The sequence below is a fragment of the Xiphias gladius genome, chromosome 21, assembly GCF_016859285.1.
Source record: "Xiphias gladius isolate SHS-SW01 ecotype Sanya breed wild chromosome 21, ASM1685928v1, whole genome shotgun sequence".
In the NCBI taxonomy this organism is placed as follows: Eukaryota; Metazoa; Chordata; class Actinopteri; order Istiophoriformes; family Xiphiidae; genus Xiphias; species Xiphias gladius.
In genome coordinates, this window is record NC_053420.1 from 3364820 (window position 1) to 3373906 (window position 9087).

The following is a 9087-nucleotide window of genomic DNA, read 5'->3' on the forward strand; positions in this document are numbered from 1 at the left end:
CTGTAACAATCGTGCATGGCAGCTATGGTGTGGTTAGGGCTAGGGAAAGATGGTTGCTATGACAAATAAAGTACGGTGAAGGGATGGTTAGGAAAACCACGCCTTAAGCCGTTGAGTTACTCTTCTGGGTTTTGAACACAGTAATCACTTGTCCGTGACGAGAGGTGAACTCCTCCATGAATGTCGGACCTACTACATCGCCCAATCCAGCACCCTGTCCTCTCAGCCTCGTTCTCTGCCTTGCCACATAGAGGGAACACTACTTCTTGCATTGGCACCGAAGGCTCTGGCACTAGACCTGAGGTGCATTGTCCGATTTTAATTCCAAGGATACAGGTCTGGGTCTCAGGGTGGAGTTGGAGTTGGTGAAAGGGATTTCTGTTTCTACAGTAGAGAAGCAATGGTTAAAAATTAATTTATTCCCTTTTATGGTCTTGAATTAACTGTATGTCCAGTCAGTGCAAAAATTTCAAGTAAATCAATTTAATTACTTGATCCACTATGCAAATTTTAATTTAGCAGAACTATAATTACATTTGTTTGAGTGTTAAAGTAAAACAGCTGCGGGCTCTTGGCACCTCTGACACACTTCTGTTAAATAACCTGAATCACTTTCATACTATGTTTGATGCCGTGACTCTGCCCCTCACTCTTTGTACAGCTTCATTCAGTGTCACAGCAACTCACTCCAGACAGTCAAGGCTCAGTCAATTCAAAGCACAAGAACAAGTGACAATGAAGCTGGAGAGTGGCAAAAAAGGACCAATAGAAATATTTTCTTTGGCCCTGAAGAATTCAAAACCTCGGTGAGTTAACCAAGCACTGTTGTGGATGAAATGAGTTTATGCGAATGTATCCTGAATTAAAATCAAATTGGTTATAGGGGAAATGTAGATCTTGAGAAGCCTGGTACGGACACGTAGCAAATGCCATCAAATCAAAAACTGCTAGCCGCTCAGAGGTTCCCATTGGAAACGATGTGTGTTCATTCTTTTCATGAACCCCTTGTCTGTCCGATTTTATTGATCACGTCCAGCAACTGGTGAAAAACTGAGGTGAAACCAGGTTTTTAGTTCAGAATCAAGTCCTGCTTTTCCTTCAAGGACAAAAGGAGACTTGTTGCCGCCACCTTTATGCCTGTGCTGGACTTCACAATGCTTACAGACACCGGAGACCTTCTACCACGAAGCACTGAGGTTTATTACAAATTTTAAAGCCCTTATTCACCATTGCTCATCGCATGCCTGGGTTGGATGGTCTGTCCACCCGTAGACTTAACCACTGAAATTTTCTTATTTATGAGGGCTATTCTTGGTCCGCTCCCATCTTACCTACGGATATACACCCCTCAGAAAAGCATGGGAAGCTACTGTCTTTGCTCCCAGGGCTTATTCCTACTATCTGCCCCTGAAGCCCATACTGCATTGGGGAAAAAAAGGCAGTTTAAGTATGCTGGTCCCTCAGCTTTGGAATCGGTTGCAAAATTAGCTGAATCTTGATGCTGGTCTCCCTGGATGCATTTTAAATGGCTTGGAGGCAGGCACATCTGGCTGCAGATGTTCATTTGATTCCTACTGGCCCTGTTTGATCCCCGATGTTGATGACTCGTGATTAGTATTTCTGATATTTTATGTTTCTTTAATATATTTTCTTTATTTTCATTGTTAATTGTTATATCTATGTCTGCAACCCTGTTAATTTTACTACTGCCTGACACTATCATCTCTTTCCCCCTGCTGTTGCTACTTTTTCTTTTTTCTTTTTTTCTTTTTGTTGTTGCATAAATCCAGTACCGCTCTTCTTACCATTCTCTGCAAAAATGTAATTTATGTTTTGGACAGCTTGATTTATGCCGTCCATTCTGTGAGGTTATACGTGCTCAATAAAAACCATTATTAATAATTTAATCTCCCCAGTATTGCTTGCTGCCTGCTGCTACTCAGTAGGGTTCAGGCTGAATCTGTGTGCTGTGGGTACGCTTGGGCAGGAATACCTGGCCGGGCCATTGCTATCATTTTTTGACCTTTGACAGAGAGATGGAAAGATCCGTGTATTTTGGGCTAGTTCCATAGCGGTTTGTCTTAACCTGCTCCGAGCGTTACCTATGCACCAAAAATTTGCATTTTTAAATGAACAGAGGGTTGACCGAGTTTAGCGTGAAAGTGGTCTCTCATGGTGACGGACACACAGAGAATCGCCACCCAACTCTGCTGTTCCCCTCAGCTATACGGAGCTTTTTAGAGTCTTTTAGCCAGTTATTTTGGCGCTCTGGCCCAAAAATCTCCACCCACTCATGAACCACCTTCCCGACCACAGCAAGCGGCTGTTTTTCAGTGAAAAGCTCTGATTCACTGTCTGTCCAGCAGAAAGACAAAGTTAGCGACTAGCTGGTGGAGAAAGTGGAACATCTAGCAGCTAAAGAGAGAGATTTTTTTTTTTTTCTTTCCCATTAGGATTTGCTAGGGACCAAACCAGAGGTACAACGGGAGCGGATATTGGATTTACATTTGTCAGGTATCCAAAAACATGCCTGCAAATAAATGCCACTGTTGCTCCATGTCTGCCGGATGCATATGCAGATAACTTTTCGCTGACACTTTTTTAGGTGATAAAATGAAAATGTTGTGTTTGGCAGCTTGTTCCACTGCCCCCATTGGCCAAAAAGAAAAAAGAAAAACAAATAATGCAGCTTTAAAGCCATCATGTGTAGAATTACTGTTTGGTTGTAGCATTTTTCAGATTGTCCTTTTAAGAAAAAGTAAGACTGTCCCACCCCATTAATTCTGGTGTCCTTTTTTTTTTTTTTGATACCATTCAGAGTTGCATAGGCCCACATTTTCAAATGCTACACAAAGTAGGGGCTTCTAAGACAGTAACAAGTTCAAAGGTATGCTGAGATCATTTTCACTTATTTCCGGTGTAATTGCAGGACTTTCCAAAATGTTAACTGAGCCGGATCGCACATGGACTCTGAGCTGGAAAGAAGTGATTTTACAGTTATTTACTAATTACTAATGCAAGACGTGGATGTAGAATGAAAATCGAATATCATCACTTGGGTGATATCATCACTTATATCATAAATTCCTTGAACTGATTTTTTTTTTTTTTTTTCCTCTGCCTCGTTGAGTGTTTTGGACAACAAACAGCGTGCAGATTCCCAATTTGTCCTAATGTAGTCCCTTCTAATTAGAACTTCTACACCTTCTGTTAATTAAGCTGAATGGAATACCATTGGTGCAATAATTCCCTTAAAAATATTGCGTGAGTTAGAGTAAAGGAATTTGTCAAACACTGCACAACATCCTAAGCTGTCAAACCTGGCAGCATTTTTTTTTTTTTTTTGTCCCAGGTTCCAAATGCCATCCATCTCCAAACCCAGTGTATAGTGAAAGAAATGTTCAATACTTTAAGAAAGATCCTACAGTTGGTAACCGAAGACCGTTGCAGTGCCCCAGTTTCACTCTATATACTAATCGAAAGAATGCTGCAGTGTGTTCAAACTGAAAAGAGGCAAGACATTTAGTTTATCCCAAGGTTGAAATTTTGCATGCTAAATTTGTTTTATTTTGAGTGTAGTGTTGATGAGCACTATGTCTCAGGAAATGAAGGAGCTACCTGGAGGTGGAAAAAATAAAAAAATAAAAAAATAATGGGCAAGGATGAAACGAGGTATCGGAGCCATTTGGGAAACATTATACTTCCAGCGTGTTCCAGGTCTGCCTGTGGATCTCTTCCCAGTTGGATGTACCCAGGCAACCTCCAACGGAAGGCCTCTAGGAGGCAACATTGTCTTTTTTTTTAACACGACCTTTAGGAGTTGCATTAGACAGAAATTTCTGAGTCCTAGGGAATACAGAAAAAGTAAAAAAAAAATTGGGAAAATAGTGACTTCATTTTTACTTTTCCAGTGTGTTTTCTAGAATTTCCATCATGCAAATAGGGGCAGATTACACCTGAACTACTCCAGAGAAAACTCCCAGCCAATTTAGAACCTCCTCAAGTAGCTCTACTCGAAGCGGTTTCCTCCTGAATCGAGAGCTTTGCCTTCATGGGATAGGATCAGATGCGTGACTGGGAATACAGAAGCAGAACCGCTTAATATCCGGGTTCAATAACTGGACAGGATTTTCCTCCAAACACACACAAATACACGTTCTGTACGCACACACACACACACACACACACACACACACACACACACACACACACACACACACACACAGAGAGTCAGGACATCTTCACACTATGTGTCTCCCAGTTTCTGTCCATACTTAATAACATCATTATATGTGTCATGCTGTGGTTGACATACTTTGGCTTCCTCTGATTTCCATCTTGCTAAATTCAAATAGAGCACTGCACCTAAGTATCATGGAGCCTCATACACGTGTGTGTGTGTGTATATATATATATATATATATATATATATATATATATACGTGTATACATACAACCACATAAATAACCCGTATAGCCAGGCATAGAGGGGTGTACCCAAACACACTCAGACATAAATGCGTACCTTAGGTGGTCCGGCTCGCAAACTTGGTGTTAGTCGAGATTAGTAGCGACCCCCGATGTGCCTCTGATAAATGGTGTATGTAGGTGTGTGAGGCAGTACATTTGCGTTCCTGCGCTTTCCGTGCATGTGTGTAGAGTGCATCTCGGAGGTGTTTTTGACCCTCCTAACTCTAAAAAACAAGTCTTTGCTGCTTACGTACCCCCTGGTGTGTCAGCACACTAATTAATTCGATTCGTTAGGAGTAGAGGCCGAGGAGTAAATGGTGTGTCACTTCAAAAAAAGAAAACATTTATCACAAGGACTAGAGCCAAGGTGATAGATTTCTATAACCAAAACAAATCAAATCACGACCACCTCTTGGGGGCATCCACAGCCTATGATTGACAACTGCTTCCTTTTCATTTAAAGCCAAATCCTGGACAATACGAGAATGCGATAGAATTCAGTTTCACAGTTGTAGAACAGACCAAGGAGGACAAGCTCAGACTAGAGGGGAATGTTCCAACTCTGCATAATTGATTTCTAATAAATAAGTGATGATGTAGAGGTGAGGAGGATACGGGCGCTTGTGTCCTGATCTTGGCTTGGACATACGCACCCTCATGTTAATGAGACATTGATTTCTACGTCATTTAAATAATGGAAATATTCATCAGCTGTCAGCATTAAAAAAAAAAAAGAAAAAAAAAAAAAGGGGGCCATAGAGAGTGTTAGGGAGGTAAAGGAGAAGACGAGGGTTGGCTTTGGGTTTCAGCGCAGGTCAATAGCTATACAGTTAACAAAAGACTACCAGCAAGATATAAGACCTCAAATGGTGCAGTGCAATCTTTAGAGTAGTCGTGTTAAGTATCCAATGCAGTTGTAAGAGAGTCCAGGTAGAATCTGACTGGTTCACAGAATCCAAGTATTGCAGTTTTATTGTCCTGCAGTCACTGGTAGAAAGGATTATATGAGGCGTAAATGTTTGTCAGGTAAAAGTTAGCAACGAACCTTGTCTGGCATCGATCATGCAACATTTCTGTGTCTAAGGGTCAATGCCCGTCTTTCTCAAGAAAAGACCGACTGAAAATAACTTGATTGTGTTTCCTGGGTTTTTGACTTAGTTCCATAAGTTGTAACTTTGAGAACTGCGTGATTATGTTGTTCAGGCAGCTTATGTAGAGTTACCCATGTAAACCCTCTCGGTACTAAAGCGGTACTAACCCTGTCTCCTAGAAAATAATTTGCAAATCAAAAAATGTTTCGGTAGCAACATTTTGTCTACCCCTCATTGATAAATGAATAAATGAACGGGGGGGCAAAACGAGAAACAGCTCTCAGTATAGCACACTAGAATTCAATAGCAGCAGAAATTACATCCCCGAAAACGATCGTAGAGTTGAACCAGCTCCCCCGTAAAACAGGGTCAACAAAAACTGAGCATTATAACCTTCATAAATGGAGGATTTATTGCAGGAAAGTCGGAGAATATTAGTTTTAGCTAGACCCAATAAAGTGGTAGCTGAACGACCGGAGTACGCCGCCATTTCCTCTCTCTGTTCCTGTCGTATGTTAAACAGTTGGCACGGGGATGGGTTGGACCATTTTCCGCCTGAGGCACGTTTCTGTCACATGCCGACTTTGGCAAGGTGGGACGAACCCGGTGCCAAATAAATCTCCTGTCGAGTTTAACTGATTTAAGGCAGAGTCAGGTGGATGAGACTCACAGAACCATGTTGAAGTTTTGGCTTCTCCCGCCTGAGACAAAAGTCTGAGAATGACCGAGATAAGAAGACAATCAGACTATGATTTATAACACCGGACCTGTGACCGTCCACCCTCCAATCAAACCTGCACCTATCGCAAAATGCGGCCAATATCGATCACCACTTCACCCGCCACGCTGCGGAGCAACAGGCGAGTTTTTTTAATTTTTTTTTAATTGGTAGCTACCCTGCTGAGCTGAGCAGCATTCAACGCTAAGGACGAAAAAATGTCAAGTCGTTCCCAACTGGCCGCGTGGAATTTGCTAAATTTAAGACCTCCTATCACGATCACCTGGAAAGGGAGCGGAACAAATACCAGAAAGTCAGTCGGGGATTTCTGAAGGGCAGCAGTTTGAGAGAGATTTGACATGGTCTCAGAAGTAGCAGTTTAGGTGCACCCTCTGTCTACATTCATCGGGTTACTTCCCAAGCCCTTGACAAACATTTTGGACCAAATGTCCACTGTGAAATGGCCCATATAATACGAGGTAACTGGGATTCAGAAATCTACTGGGGGCAATTAACCCCAGATAATCACTGTGTTTTTCAATCTTTTTTTCCTCCCTCTACCTCACTTTGTGTTTTCTCCTTATTTTTTCCTTTCTTTTCCCTCCTCCATCGCCGCTTTGACTTCTTCGTCCAGCCTTACCTTGGGAGCCAAGTCCAGCTCAACGCCAGCTACATGCGCATAACATCGCCGCAACACACGGCTCACGTCCGAACGTGTCTCCAGCATCGGTGGAAGGCCTCTTTTTTTTTTTTTTTGGGCAGGAGTAACATTAAGAGAAGGACCGAGCCCAGCGCGGACCCCGAGAAATGAGGACAGTGTCGCTGCACGTGTATGTGCGTGTCTGTCTCTGCTCTGCGTGCACAAATGTGGAAGGTGGCAACTCCCTCATCAGGTCTTCCAGGGGGAGGTAAAAAAAAAACCCACGCATGCTTTAGATTATGGCCAAAGATATGTGCCCATCTCTTCTCCGGGGTCGACATAGAGACTGTCGGTGCTCAACTCAAAAACTAAAATAAAGAGAAAGCGAAGTGCCGAAGCCTTAAAAACGGGACGTTGTGGTGGTTAACCAAAGACCGTTCCAATGTCCAGGCCACCATCCGTGTCCAAAGTTGACAAACTGAAATGTGTGACTTCCTAAGCGTTTAGTCTCCTTCCATATGACCTTTCCTCAACATGCTGGCATCCTTTTTTTCTTTTTCATTTGACTATTTACACACAACTGTCTTCGTTAGCGAACTTTGAGATGGTCCCCTCCGCTCACAAATGCCTTTCGCTAATCGGTTGAGCTTCACCGTGCGGAGCGGTGAAAGCGCAGGGTCGGACATCTGAAGCATGTCCCTCGGCTCGATCTGTCGAAGGAGGACATTTTTTTATTTTTCCTCCGCGCTCGCCTTGAGTCTCGGTTTAAGACAGTCGCTGTGTGCATGCGCGGGGCTGTGTGACGTCGCGACGAGTCTGGAAAACCGAGCGCGTGGCCTCCAACGTGCAGCTCATACGGGTGTGATGTGGAAACTTGAAACCTCGAATGCCAAAACATTCAGAGGGGACTTTTCAGCGAAGTAGGGGACATATTGTGTCCAGCAGTTCGACTTCAGGAATGAGCAATATTTGCACTATTTCCGGGGGAAGGTGAAGATACTATATCATTTTTTTGAGCTTTTTGTGGAAAATTATTATTATTGGAGAATTATATTCTAATATGTCTGAAAACATGTCTGGGGTTGAGCATCTTTAACTGAAATTCAACCTGCAATTTGTTTATGAGCTCACAAATTACACTGAGGTTGAGACGCCGAGTTGTCGGTCCATCGACACCCCCGTCGGGGATGAAGTCTGGCCTCAGATTACAGGACTTCTGAAATTCGCCTTCATTTCTGAAATCCGGTTTCCGCGCGTCTGCTGTCGAAGCTGCACTTGAACACACCTGAGAGCCCGCTGACTCACACACACGCACACACACACACACACACACACACACACACACACGGCAGCCAATGCGGGCTGACTAGGGTTAGAGGTGCAGCTCGTGGCCGCGGCCCAGCGCCCCGCCAGCACCGGGTTTGCGCGTCAGGGCCCACGGGACGAACTTCACGGATTTCTTTTCTCTTTCTTGATTGTGTGAAATATCTTTGCTCTCACGGCCTCGACATCCAACTTCACGAATACTTTCGGACATAAAACCAAAACTACAAGAAGAATAGTATTAATGTTCATTTCAGTCTTTCAATCGAAGAAATGCAGCTCAAGGCCACTTGAAAAAGAAAAAAGAGAGAAGCTCAACTTTTTTAGACCGAGGTCCCTTCAGTATAAAAGAAATGTTTCAGCAGACACGAGTGAGCATTGTGGGCCTCTGTTGATACCATAAGTTAAAACCTGGGTTCCCCGCGGAGCGATCGTCTTGCTGTCGTCCAGATAACGTGTCGGGGAAAGCCCGGTCGCCGAGAGAGAGAGAGTGTGTGTGTGTGTGTGGAAGAGAGGTGGCGGGAGAGAGGAGTCCCGCTGGAGACGGAGAGAGACGTGCCTCGAAATAGAAATCCCACGACGGTAAGACAGGTGGACTGAGTGGGCTCCCATGACAGCCCCGGGGGAGGGAGGGGGGCTGTGTGAGCCCTATGCTTGCGGAGGAAGCGGGCGGCAGGACCCGGGGGACACCAGTAAACTAAGAAGAAGAAAAAAAAAGCCCTCAGAAGAGTCAAGGTGGCGAAAAACAGTGAAGACATTTTGGGAAATCTGCGTCTGGAACTACAAATAAAAGCCCGCGTTCGGTGGTTTTAGGAAAGAGGACTCAGCTGTGTCTATGTAGACTT